Source organism: Pteropus alecto, unplaced genomic scaffold, assembly GCF_000325575.1.
Source record: "Pteropus alecto unplaced genomic scaffold, ASM32557v1 scaffold94, whole genome shotgun sequence".
Lineage (NCBI taxonomy): Eukaryota > Metazoa > Chordata > Mammalia > Chiroptera > Pteropodidae > Pteropus > Pteropus alecto.
Genome location: NW_006437736.1, coordinates 12,473,436 through 12,485,134, shown reverse-complemented (window position 1 = coordinate 12,485,134; position 11,699 = coordinate 12,473,436).

The following is an 11,699-nucleotide window of genomic DNA, read 5'->3' as shown; positions in this document are numbered from 1 at the left end:
GATTCACTAAAGAATGATCGTCTTTTCCCCCAACTTCTGTTAACGTGCCTTGGCTTTTAAAACAAATGCCTCACTTTGACGTCACATATGTACGTCGTGGTTTTTTAAAACCATTACACCAACGCCGTTAAAAACATCAAGTGATGCCCAAGTATAAGTTTCAGCCTCAAGACCATGATTTTTAGAAAATGCATTAAATCTAAACTAATTTTTCATGGTTTTTGTAGTTTCCTTGAGTGGTTCCTTATAAATGTCTACCAAAGAAAAGAGAGTCTATCGTGGGAGCAGGGTAGACTTTTAGGATGAAATGCTTCGTCATCAAGACTCAAATCCCCTCAGAAGAAAACTGGCTTTCCTACTGATCTTCGGAAGTTTACTTGAGAGTGTCAGAGCACATCCAGAACTCAGGATGGAGCCTCCAGTTATACCACTGCCTGTTTGGAGTGCCACACGGAGGCGATTATATTCCAGGATCACTAAGTCAGAAAATGCGAAAGGACCTTTCAGAGCTAATGACTAAGAACGCTTTCTGAAGAGTGTTTTCCATTGGTGAAAGTCTGCTGTCTCGAATCAATAGAGATTGTGTGTGCGGTGTTGGAGGGGGTGCTGCCATCACCCCACACACCAGAAATGAAGAATCAGATGCACACTAAAAAGCACTAACTCATATGAGAATGTGTGTTGGAAAGCTATGATGTGGGCATTTCTCTGTCCCTTTTTGGAGGGGAGTGTGGGCAGCAGGATATGGTTTGGTAAGCAAGGGGTCAGATGAAAGCACATCTCATTAGTAAAGAGAGTTTTAAAAACAGAAGATACTTCTGTTTCTTTTATCTATCACCCACTTTCAAAAGAGATTTGAAGTCGATATTAAGATAAACAGGATAGTTAATCTAGCAAGGAAGATAGAGATCAGAAACTATATGCAAAGTGTGTCAATATAATAGACAACAAAAGGATGATCAATTCTTTAAATTATTAAAACAGCAGAGGCTGCATAGCTATCCTGAATAGCTAACTGGACCCCTCAAGTTACACAATCCCGAATGTCTGAGCAGGAGTGCCACCCCAGACTGGTTGTGGCTCCCACCTGCCTAACCACTTCCGCGAACTACATACAAAGTGTGGGTCTGGGGTTGGAAGGGGTGTAAGGGAAAGTTAAGGGAACGGACATATACATATGCAACAATTGCTCACTGGGACCTGTTTTGGACCAGGCACACCGTAGTCATTATTTGTACAATCCTTACAATGACCCAAAACACCCATAACAATAACCCTATTTTATGGATGAAAACCTGGTGCTCTAAGACACTCTCTAACTCACTCAAAGACACCTAGCTACTACAGTTCACGAGCCAGAAGCGAAATCTAGGTCTGTCTCAGGGGCCATGCTCTTTCCTCTATGCCAGCCTGCCCTAAAATGTTTCCCCAGCCTTTTCTCCCATTGTTTCGTTATAGAAACTCTCTACTTTGGCCAAATCTGTCTGTTGTCATTTTGTATATATTCTCATGGGATTTTAGTACAGCTGGACTGTTAATTTCTTGTTTGCTACCAGAAAACCCATGGTCTCATACCTGACCTTTGGTTCCCACTCAAGGCTACACGCCCCGAACAGCCAGCCTTTCCTTTATACTGTGTTTCATAGACACAGACCTCTCTCCCATCCCCAGCTCCTCTCGCTTCTATCACCAAACTGCAGCTATGCCTGTGCCCCTACGGGCTTAACGTTAGAGCCCTCACCCTGTGGAAAGGGATATATGGCTCACTCGTCGGCTTGACTTCCACTAAAGAAAATGGGCTCGTGTTCATTATTTTTAGGATCCGAAGCCTAGCACAGTTTCTGGAACATAGTCTGTACTCAATAAAGGTTGGTCGCGGCAAAGAAGAAAGATAGGAACAAGGAAAGGGAGGTAAGAAGCAACCTTGGCTGGAGTACTCACTGAGGTCTTTAGGAGGTAGGTCAGGAGTGAGGCCTTTTTGGAAAGCAACAATGACCAGCCACTGCCCTCCCCTTTCTGTGCCTCACTGTCTCACTCTTCACGGCTATGTCATAGAGAATCAGAGCTGATATTGAACCGACACACCAGCAGAGTCAGAACGAGTACTGAAATATTGAAATAATTTTGTACTAGATTATAAAAATCTATGGCTTTCCCGCCAGTTTCCCAGGTGTACTCCCAAGCCTCCCAGCTACTTTCTGGAAGCCTCCTAGTCCTCCCTACAACTGGAAGTAAATAAAGGAGTGATGCTTGTCACAGTGAGGGACCTAAGGACCCTGTAATTGGTGAGTGTCCAGGCTGTATCCAGTGCTAACATTTAAATATCTCTTATAAGAGTACCAGTTCCTAGATGTCTAATCCTGGGAGTCCCATCAATTCCCACTTGCCCTCCCTCCTACCCCACTCAGAAACTCCCCTTCAGTAGCTTTGAATCACTGGAATTTGCTCAGAACCTCTGAGTGGATGTTACTCCCTCTTGTCTCAAGGCTCTTAAGTCGCTGCAGGCGGCCAACATAAACAAACCGTGAGGAATTTGCCCCAGCTCATTCCAAAAGAAACAAGCAGGGTAGCTGCCTACCTTTACTTTGATTCCAGAACATAAGTGAGATCCAAAATGGAAAAAACCTTTGGCGTCTATCAAGTTGGCTTCTCTGTGGATATCTTATCAAAAAATTTTGGACCTTCCAGATTTCCTGACGAGACTGAAGCAAAGGCAAAGGTCTGGGTATATCCCGTTCCTCAGGTCCCCCCTTCTTCCCCTCCCCAATCTCCAAATTCCAGTCTCTTCCTAAAGGAAGAGGTAATTATCATTTCTAATCTGATCCTGAGGAAATGTATTAATTGCAGCTAGCCCTTCATCACATCTCCAAAGCCCTGGAGATCTTCTGCCTTTATTATGTGCTAGTGAATATATTCTGAGCCAATTGGGGTCCTTTCCAAGGGCGACTAAGTGACTAAAATGCATCTGCACTCAAGGCAACTTATCTTTTCTCAACACTATATAACGGATTTAAATACCAAGAAGCCCATTTTAAGGAACACCTGCTATCGTCTCCATGCAATCCATTTTTTTTTTCCCAGGAGAGAGAGGACAGCACTCACACCATTTTCCCTGCCTACACTTAATTTGTTTCCATCCCCACTCTCTCTCCTGCAGAGAAAGGACTCTAAGATGCTGAAAGGTGCCAACCTCTGGCCTGGTTGGTGGCGACATGACTCAGACACACTGATAATTCCTGTGGCTTGTGGATTCCTCTGGAGGTCACTTCATTCATCCCCCTGCCTCTAGGCCAGGAACCATGTCAAACTCATCCCAGATGGGCATGCCGAAGACTGAATAGGCAAATAAGCCCGGGGCCTGGAATAAATTAGTCCGAGATGAAAGGACACCATGTTCCAGGAAGGAGAGAATGGCGACTGAAGCAGATAACACAGAGCAGGCTTTCGACACCATATTGCCCATTGCCAAAGGTTCAGCCGCAAGGCCGTATCATCATAGCTTTGGTAAAGGTGAGCATGGTGTAGAGAATATTTGAGAGGGGGCCGAAGACTAATTATGTAGAACTTAAATTCAAAATTTATCTGATTCAAATTGGTTTTAGGAAATGGAATTCCACAGCCAGCAGGAAGTATGCCCCAATGGCATGAGATAGCTTTGGTGGGGGCTGGAAGGAGCAGGTTCTAAGATAAATGCTGTAGTACCAGCCTCCCAGAGTGGAGGGTATGGGGCGGGGGCGGGAGCGCGGGGAGGGCAGGTCCTACCAAATTCCTGAAACACACCAATTTTTTTTCACCTAAGGCTTCTGTGCTTGAGGTTCCTGTGCCTGAGATTCTCACATCCCTTGTTCCCGCACTTTATTCAGGTCTCTGCTCAACTATTACTTCCTCAGAGGGGCCTTCCCTGACCCTCCCTGGACTTAGCACACGCTGGTGACATGGGCGACTCTTAGGGGGACAGACCCGGGAAATGGGCTGGGAGCCCTTTAGTCAGAAATTATGGGGTCCCGACTATCTGCAAAGTGGTCTAGAAGGGGGTACTCCTCCCTGTGTGGGGAGGGGCCTGGGTGGAAGGTAGCAGGACCGAACAGGACACTCCTCCTGCAGGATCGAGAAGCTTGGTGCTACTTCCTTTTCGAGGCCGCCGCGGAGTTGCAAGATGGCCTCTGCCACAGCTGTCATTTCATCCTAAGATTAAAGGAGTAAAGGAGAAGGTTAAAAAAAAAAAAAAAACCCTGCCAGTTAAGTTAGCCTCCTTTACCTAATTAGGAGCTTTCTGGAAGCCCCACCCAACTTCTGTTTTCACATTCATTGTACAGGACTTAGTCACACCCTGCCCGAAAAGGAACCTGGGAAATGTAGTTTTCTTTGCTGGGCACATTGCCCCCATCTCCCAACGAAGCCAGGGTTCTGTTGGTGAGGGAAAACAGGAAAATGGATTTTGCATAAGCTATTAGTACTCTCTGTCCTTCTCCTTCCATGGGCTCCTCCTGGACCCTTAAATGAGGAAGGAGAAGGTCTAGCTTGAAATTGACAGTGAAAGACACAGGAGCACGGGGGGAGGTAAGGCTGCTCTCACCAGAAAGGGCCAGATTATAACTGGCCTCGAATGCCAGACTAAGAGCAATGGAGAGACTCCAGGCATGGCTCACGAGGCCTCAGGTGGTGATGGTTTCCTGTGTGTGAGCCTGCTGTGTGTCGGGCACAAAAATCAAGTGATTTTTCATGCATAATTTCATTTGATCCTAATAACAGCGCCATGAGGTGGATTTTATGGTTTCCATTTTACAGATGAAGAGCTAGAGGCTGTGCCTTGTCAAAGGTTATAAGCGGTGAAGCCCGGCTTTCTTCCTATCTGTATCTGATTCTAAAACTCATGCTCTGATCTACCAGGCAACAGCTTCTGAGCTCCACGGTTCCCTAGATCCTTCAGTCCTCACCCTGGTCTTTCACATCTTCCACCACCACCCCTCCTGTTCCTTCCCCTAGCAGCCCTTTTCCTTTCCCAAGTTCCTTACAGCAGCCCTCCTGCTCCTTCTGTCGGCAGCAGTCTGGAGAGAATGGACATTAGGGCTGGAGCTGTCTCCATCCTCCAACCCAGTGAGATGCCGCAGTCCTGCTAGGGGGAGTGCTGGAGACCCCAAATATTGATGATGGGAAGAAGACAGGAAGGCCCAGCTCTTTGCCCCCAGTGAGATCTGGGCCATCTGCTCATTTGAGCACTTCAAGGGCCGGATGCAGTGAGGTTCTATCGCAAACTTCCAGGAACACCTTCTCTTCCAATAGTGGGTGTTTTATGATGCAGCAAGCAAAGAAATGTGTTTAAGTGATGTGGACTCAGTAAATGTTTATAGATACCAAGAGAGTAACTCCACCTTCTCTCTGCAGTCACCAAGTCTTCTATCATACAGCTCCTGACCTAACCCCGTGGAGGAAGCCTACTTCTGTAAGAGAGACAGGGAGAATGGAAGGGAGGAAGAGAGGAATTAAGCTTGACTCCAGACTTCTGCAACCTTCAGGTCACATGAAACTTTAATGCCTAGATCAGGCTCCAACTCCATCTTACCAGGTTCTCTTTTCGAAGAATCTCTAGTACCCCCGCTCCCTGAGGAACCCTGGCTTTTACCATCCATGTGTCTTAGCTGCCACATTCTCCTTAGCTAGCATCTCGACTCTGACTGTCATTTACTTCTTGGCAGGTCACCTCTCACCTTCACTGATCAAGTTTTCCTTGAGCTGCAGCTACCACTGCATAGACAGAGACCCATCCTTTAATTCTCTGACTAAGACCAAAAAATCAAGAAGCAAGTTCATCAGGGCTTCACTAAATATAAAATCTTATACCAGTATGGTTTACTCAAAGTCGCAAGTGGCAGAAACCTTACTTGTGTAACTGGGTCATTCGGCAATAAAGTTGACCTCAGAAACCACGTACACTCAACCATTTTCTTTCCCTTTCTCTCCCCTCTCCTTCCTTCTCTTCATTTCGATGGGATGAAGTTGGGAGAGTATGACTGAGGATAGCCCTGTGTTTACATCATCCTAATTTTGTGACTACAGAAGGAAGTGGGAGTCGTTCTCCTGGCATCTATACCTAAAAGACTAAGAAAAACTCTAATCCGATGATGAGCCTATTCTTGAGCCTCTAGTAATTAAGTCATTGAGCATGATTTACTGTGTTATCCAGTTCTGGTCACAGAGAGGTTCAACCTAGCCTACAGTAAGCTGGCACGTGGTCCCCAAGCTTTGCCATTTCTCTTGGTGGTCTGAGGGGCCTCACTGGTTTCTGGAGGCTTTTCCTGGTGGCCCAGAGTTCCTCAGGCAGAGATGCAGAACAGCCCTCTAAAATCCCAGCACATGAACTGAGTGCTCAGAAATGAAACATGTCAACTAGAAAATGAAAAAGTGGTTCTAGATGAACTTTTCAGGTCTCTTCCAACATTCACAATCTGTGGATCCAAGATGCTGAAGTCTTGGCAGAGTTGATTACAATAGTTCTGGGTATTTGTTTGAAATATACTTTGTCTAAAGCCCTCTGTTGGCAAGCCTCATCACTGGATCATGGAAGCTGCCCTTCCATGCCTCTCTGGATCTGATGGCATCAGACAGTTATCATCTTTGTTTTACAGATGAGGTGCAGAGACTGACTTCCTTATAGTAAGTGGGGAGCTTGCCTCCTAAACCACACATCCTGTGTACTCTCCTCTATAGCACACCGGCTCATGCTCTCAGCCAGGTGGTTACAGATCACAGCAAAGGGCTCTTGCTGCCTAGATAAGAAGATCCCCAAAGAGGGGGTTCAGGTCTGGTGTGCTCTTTGCCTTCTTCCCAACCTCAGAGAGCACTGATCCTGGGGGCCAGTTGATTTCCTCTGACACTAAGCAGAGTGGATGCAGAATGGGTCCTCTTTCTTCAGGCCTCTCCCCTTTTTCCCATCACACACACACACACACGCACACTCACACACACGCACACTCACACTCGAGCTTATGCCATGGGGATCATCTAATCCCTTCTTCCAAATTTTCTCTCTGCTCAGATGTTCTTTTGTGAGTTTTACATGTGATGACAAAGGGGAGACAGGGGGAGTAGGGTGGAGATGAAACTGCATTCTGATCTTATGGTTTTGTGCGGCCTGAATGTGTCATAAGAGTTCAACTTTTATTGAGTTACATATTGATGCCAGGGGTGCGGGGCGGAGTGGGGGGGCGGGCAGCTAGATGATTGTTGGTCTAGCGGATATTTTTCTGTAAGTGTTAGAATCTCATCTTGCTGAATCATTAGTTGACAAGTCTGTGCTGAGCATTTTCTCTTTGCCTGGTTTGGAACAAAGTGTTTAGAGGGGTTTAGAGGCATGACGGTACTGGAATTTAGATGGGTCATTAGACAGATGCACTTGAAAAGACAACATTCTCAGGAAACAGCTCCAACTGGCAAATTAGTGAACAAAAATTTTTTGATGGACAGGGAAGGGTCAACTTTTGAGAATCCATTTAAACTGAGCCAAAGAGGATGACTGGGTTTTCTACAGATAGAGAAAAAGGAGATTGTCCAGGCAGTAGATAGGTAGGCTAGACGGGGCGATGACTTCAGGAGTAGAGAGGGAGGTCCACGTAGACAATGAATAAAATATGAGTTAGGGCTTGGTCTTCTGTAAAACTCTAGAAAAGAAATCTCTGAAAAAGAACTATGAATCAATCAATCAATTAATCAATCGATCAGCATTTACAGAGTTCCCACCTTGTGTTAGGTGCTGGTGGTTGGGAAATGTATAAGACATGGTCCAGTCCCTTATATTAAAACATAGACTAATTGGAGAAGATATTTGGCATAATGAAGTGAATCTACATGAATCAAACAGAAAGCTATAAGTTTTATCATAGAGATGGCCGCAGTAGACCATACCTCATGCTCCCCCTTGCAGCCAAGTGTGGCTAGATAACCAGTTCTCATTAGTGGATTAAGGTAAGTGACTACCAAGTCGAGATTTTTAAAAGGAGAGTTGCTTTCTCCACTACTCCGTCCAACTGCAAGTTAGATGCAGAGCTGCAAATAGAAGGAGGCTGAGTTCCAGAGTTGGCACCTTGCTATCCAGGGTCATTTGCACTGGACTGTTGTTAAGAGAGTCAGAAATACACTTTTATTGTGTCAGGCTCCTGAAGGATAGGGTTTTTTATGGCAGCTAGTACTTCCTTAGTTCTTTTTCATTAGGCATTCCCTATAAGGAGATCACTCAGATAAACCCATAATAACGTTTTCTGGACTCCATTCTAGAGCTAAGGACACACAACTGGATTTCCATGACAACTCCATAGAGAATCACAGCTTACATTGAAATGACTGAACTTGTTGCTCAGGATATTCTGACTCTTTTCTGCCTCCTTCCATGTGCCCAGGAGGAAAATATCTACGGCTCCTGCCTACTCTCCTTTCCATTAGGACTCAGAGCAACCTACTCATAGGAGATCCCGGCTTATCACAGAAGGAGATTCTATAAGCTTTTATTTTCTGCTAGTTCACTATTAGAAGATCCTTGATCACATATAAATTCAATACAACTTTATAATTTAAGATGCTAATTGCATCATGCAGCTTTCCAAAAACCATGTGAGCCATTTCTCAAAAAAGGCATAACATCGTTAATAAATCGGAAGCAGATCCCAAGGAGAAGAGGAATAATGCAAGTCAGTGAGTGAAGGAATGAAGACAGGAGCGTGCTGGGGCTTGGTGCCCTCTGATGTTGAAGGCCCTCTCGACCCCGCATAGGGTCTGCTTACCTCTCTGCAGGGCCAGCCTTAGCAGAACGGGGCAGCTTGCCTCTGGTACTCTCCCTTCCTCCTCCCACCAGGCCCTCTCCTGGCTCCTGACATCCCAGTCCAGCAACTCCCTGCTGCCACCTGGAGTCCATAATATCCTATTCCTGGTCCCAGGTAAGCATGCTTATGATGTTAACTGGCCCCAGGCTTAAATCATTTATCTTCTCAAGAAGGAAAGAATGGTCTAAGAAGGATCTTCTGAGGATTGAAAAATATTTAAGGCTCAAAAGAAGGAATTGCTGTATAATTTAACAGCATACCATAACATATAGCTGTGTAATATTGGTGTAACCATTTTAGAAAACTGTGTGCTGTTTGTCCTAAAGCTGACATACACATTCCTTAGGAACCACCAGAATCCACTTCTAAGAATATACCTGACAGATAATGCACATATTTCTTAAAAAAAAAAAAAAAAGCTAAAAGAATGTTCATACTAGCATTATTTGTAATAACTTCAAACCAGAAACAAACTTTATGTCTATCAACAATACACGGATAAATAAATTGTGGTAAATTCACACAATGGAATACTATACAACAAAGAAAAATACAGCTCTGCTACATGCAACAACAGGAATGGATATTTCAGACATAATATTGAGCAAAACAAGCCAGACATAAAAGATATTTACAGTATGATCCATTTACTTAAAGTACAACAACAGGCAAAAAAATGTATTTTTATGTAAAACGAGTACTGGTTACTTCTGGAGGTTGCTGACAGGAAGGGCAGGAAGAAGCTTCTGCAGGCATGTAAGAGTCTCCTTGGTGCCTGTAATGTTCTAAGCCCTTAACCTGGGGAGTGGTTTCATGCACTCCAGATTTTGCACCTTATTCTACATATGTTATACTACAATTTTAAAATGTTAATATAAAAAAGAAGCTTTAATAGTAGGATTGCAGCCACTGTGCCAACTGGCGGCTGATATACTTTAGGGTTGGGGGTCATCAAGGGAGCAGCAAGCACTGTTCTGCACGTTGTATTCTGGGCCTGTGGAGCTGTTAGAGGCCTGATCCACCCTTGTCTCCTAGTCTAGGGGTCCCCAACCCCCGGGCCGCAGGCTAGTACCCGGTCCATGGCCTGTTAGGAACAGGGCTGTGCAGCAGGAGGTGCGTGGCTGGCATGTGAGAGAAGCTTCATCTGTGTTTGCAGCCGCTCCCCAGCGCTAGCATCACCACCTCAGCTCCACCTCAGATCATCAGGCATTAGATTCTCACAGAAGCAGGGGGCACTGGTGACAAAAAGTTTGGAGGCCACTGTGAACTAGTCCATTCACTCTCCCACTTTGCTGAGTAACTATTTCATTATCTCCTTTCTCCCCTCAGCTGTTACTCCCACATTCTTACTGTCTCTTTCACTGAGAAAGCTGGAGCCATTGGAGAACGGCCTCAATCCACTCCTGCCCCCACATCCTCCAGCCTGCAGCCCCTGGGCCTGTACCCTGCCCTCCAGCACTGGGCACTCCCTGAGCTCCTATCTGGGCCACTCCCCTTCATTTCAGACCCCACTCTCTCTTCTCTTAGGCGCCTGCCCTTCCAGCATCGCCATTCCCTCTCTCTTGGATGGTTCCCATCAGCATACAAACAAACCATAATATCTCCCGTTTCAAAATAAAAATTAAAAGAACTTCTCCCTCTACTTATCGTCCCATTCATCTGCTCACCTTTAAAGAAAATTTCCTTAAAAGAGTTCTAAATCTTAATTGTCTCCACTGGGAAGAATTTTCTGTTCTCCCTGGAGTCCTCACGATCTGGCCTTTGTCCCCACTAGTTGTCAGGGTTACTGACGGGCTCCATGGTGCTCCACGCATGACGGGGTCTCAGTCTTTCTCTTAGTCGATAACCAGCAACTTTGCTACATTTGGTTGCAGCCTTTCCTTTCTGATATACTTTTTTCATCTGCCTGTAGGGCACTCCTCTCTTCATTTGTTTGTTCCTTTTTTACATCTGCCCCAGGGCTTATTTCTTGGATCTCTGTTTCTTTCTCTACCCTTACTCTATTATTTACCATCGAATCACAGAGTTTTAAGTACAAACTCCAGTCTTTTAACTCTCACTGCCTATTGGACATTCTATGAATATCTAATTTTATCTCAAATTTAGTATCTCTCAAACGAAATTCCTCCTGCAGGACTTCTATCACAGTATATAGTGACTTCGCTTTCCAGTTGCTTAGGTAAAAAACCTTTCATTGTCTCAGCCCACCAGCACCTCACTCAGTCCAAAGAGTCTGCCTTTCATCCTAACGCCAGGCAGAGACTGAAAGGCCACCCACAGTCTTTCTCACCTCTGTTGATGGAAACTCCATCTTTCCAGCTGCTCAGATCAAAAACGTTGGCATCATCCTTGCCTCCCCGCTTTCTTTCATGACCCGTATTTGCGCCATCAGCAAATACTGTCAGCTCTACTTTCAAAATATATCCAGAATCTGAGCACTTCTTAACAGCTCTACCCCACCCAAACCACTGCCTCCTCTGCAGGATTATGACAATAGCTTACTGGGCTCCTTGCGTCAGTCTGCTTCCTTACAGTTTTTTTTTTTTTTCCCAACAGTCTCTACCACACAGCCACATCAGCCTATAAGCTGTCCATGCCTTTCCTCTGCTCAGAACTAGCAAGGGGTTTCCCTTACCATTCAAAACGAAAAACAAAGTCCTTACTGCCTGATCTGGATCCCCACGCCCTCTCTGACTTTGCCTGCTGCACAAGGCGATATTCAAAAGGTTAAGTGGCATGAAAAGATACAGCGTAGGCACAGACCAATCCGAATGGGTGTCCACTAGAGGGCCAGAGGAGGGTCGCGAAGGTGTCCTGCTCGGCCAAACATGACCTTTCTAGTTGCTAGAGATGAAGAGCTCTGAGGGGAGCGGGGATGGCTGGTGT